This window comes from Haplochromis burtoni, unplaced genomic scaffold (genome assembly GCF_018398535.1).
Source record: "Haplochromis burtoni strain Fernald_Lab_line unplaced genomic scaffold, NCSU_Asbu1 Contig_2132, whole genome shotgun sequence".
NCBI lineage: Eukaryota > Metazoa > Chordata > Actinopteri > Cichliformes > Cichlidae > Haplochromis > Haplochromis burtoni.
In genome coordinates, this window is record NW_024584493.1 from 476 (window position 1) to 3,066 (window position 2,591).

Below are 2,591 nucleotides of genomic sequence, written 5' to 3' on the forward strand. Positions count from 1 at the left end.
GTCCAACCAAAATTACAGTTCTGTACTTTTAATACTGTCGTCTTTGAACTTATATTACAGGAAAACTCTTAGAAGTGATGCAAATATTAGTTGAACAGGAATCAAAATAATTGAATTTCATTCTGTTTTGTTTGGTGAAAAATATACATTTTTAGAAATTGCATCTTTAAGGTCCTGTACACCTTCCAGCAGGTAATGGTTTGAGATGAGATTCACTTTTATTAGCTGAATCAATTGTGGTTCCTATATCATCATTATTTAATAAATAAAAACAGTTCAAGGGATTAAAGAAAAATATTTTTCCATGTTATTTATCATCAGTTTACTACTGATGGAATTTTTACAAAGGCCCAAATATTGTGCGTTTATTATATTTAATTGTAGTTAAACCAAGTCTTCAGAGATTATTCTCACAGCAGAGCACTTTATGGTTTGATGATGAATCCAAAGAACAGAAGTCGTCTAAGTGGAGGCAAATTCTTGTATGTTTTTGGTCTGTTATGTTTACAAATGTTAAATCACAAGTAAAGGGAGACCACACCATTGTTCATGTTTAAACAAATTTATTCATCAAATTTATTCATGAAACAGACAAAATTGTGTCACACAGAAAAATACAGGTTCAAAGCACCACAACGTTAGCCTGATATCAGACAGAATTATCACATGATATTAAACAGAAGCTGTGACTGGGCAATGATAATGAAGCAGTTCATTTCAAAGTTGTAGATTCGAGCTGCTCTTCATACTTTTGGCCAATACAAGCTTCAACACTTCAGAAAGCTTCATTTGGCCATCACTAACAGCAGTACTTGTAGTCTGGAGTATAAGTAGACTAGACTAGAGTGCAATCAAATACACCTGCCTTCAATGAACCCAGCCCAATCACAGCCACTGGCTCACAGCAGTTGTGAAACAAACCCACTCACACATCAGTGGCCATTTCCCACAGTAAATGTGGAGGTGAGTTAATATGCAGGTGATACCAGGCTACCATCTTACACAGCTGATTACAAATTTATAAACAACCTCTTGCAGCCTCACTTTGACATCACTGGTATAAAGAAACTGAAATCCTGCCGCCCAATCCTACAAACAGGTAATCTGTGAGATTACACTCTTTTTCAGACATTAGTGGTTAAAATGATAAATTGCAAACAAAGATGAATATTCAGAAAGATAAGGTGGAAGGTTTTAGGAGAGCTCATTTATTTGAACACTTTCTAAATGTTTTTTTTTTAAGTTTTCTAAACAATGAATCAATGAATGCGGATCAATGAGGGGAAAAATTATTTTTTCAGTCCTGTGCATTCTTGCCTACACCAACTCTAGGCCTTAAAATCCACTCAGCAGTTTACCCTGGTATAATTGGCTTTTCTACAGTGAGTCATGGCACCACAGATGAGCTGAGCCATGTGGACCATATAGACTTGTGGAGTTCTGGCGGCAGCCTTGAAGGAAGTCTCCCCATGGCAGAGCTCACTGCATGGGTGGGGAGTGCTCTCAATAAGGAGACGAGGAACAACATCTTTGAGGCTGCTGAAGCTGTTTCCAGCTCTGTCACAGAGGAACAGTTTTGCTGTCCCACAGAACCAGAATGTCAAAAGCACTATGTGTGAGAATGAAGAAAAGCGCCAGGTGGTCAAAGGAAGGACCCGGGGGCTGTTCTCAGATAGCCAGATAAAAACCTCTTGTCCATCACTTTAACCAAAAACGTTACCATGACCCACGGGAGATGACAGAGGTGACAGGACTGACCTACAAACAGGTGAGTGTTTTCAAGGTTACTAGAACATGAGAAACTGAATTCATTTTGAATTTTGGGTCTATTGTACTCATTAAATATCTTCTGTTCTCTCCATCTTTAGGTGAAGACTTGGTTTCAAAACCGAAGAAGAAAGTTTAGGAAGATTCCAGATTCTCAGCATCTCAATCAGGGCGTCCCGCTTCATGTAAGTATCTCCAATTATTAAACAGAACTGTTTTTAATTCAGTCACTATCTTGGGAATTAATTGCATTTGGTGAAATGTATTGACTATAATTACACAAGAACTGACTCTGCATCTTTCAGTGATTCAGTTTCAGGGAGTACACCCAACACCTGGAGGTAAACTCAATCACGAAGGGTGCAAATTATCAGGGCCCCTATCATCATCCTGTGGGCAAGGTTGTGCCTGGACCTCAATGGACCCTCCACAAAAAAAACAAAACAAACAAACCATACCAGATGTTTGGCTGGTCGATGCCACTGGACAACTGATATGAATTCAACCCTGTTGTTTTAAACACTGGTATGAATGTAAACAATACAAGTTTTGAAGGAGCAAGTGGAGAGCCTTGCCAGCTGCTAATGCTCTTTTAATTACAGACACTGTAATGTATATTAGCTTTTTTGTATTAAATTTTTTACTATTCTTGCTTTTATAGCTCAACATAACAGTCTCAGATTTGATCTCTTTCAGTAAATAAAAGGAACGGGGTCAATTTTTGGACCTTTATTTTTAAACCATTGGATTTTAGAAATATTTGAAATCAGTCAACTCTGGCTATTGTAAATACATTTTAGTCTATCCAAAACACAAACTGGAAA

The 2,591-nt window shown here is 37.6% G+C and overlaps 1 long non-coding RNA gene across 1 annotated transcript; it reads left to right on the forward strand.

Annotated features, from left to right (window-relative positions):
* The first annotated feature begins 564 nt into the window (after positions 1-564).
* LOC121813643 lies at positions 565-2,219 on the forward strand. Its single transcript, XR_006053803.1, has 2 exons — positions 565-1,768; positions 1,869-2,219. It is a non-coding gene; the product is annotated as an uncharacterized LOC121813643 (long non-coding RNA).
* The last annotated feature ends 372 nt before the right edge of the window (positions 2,220-2,591 follow it).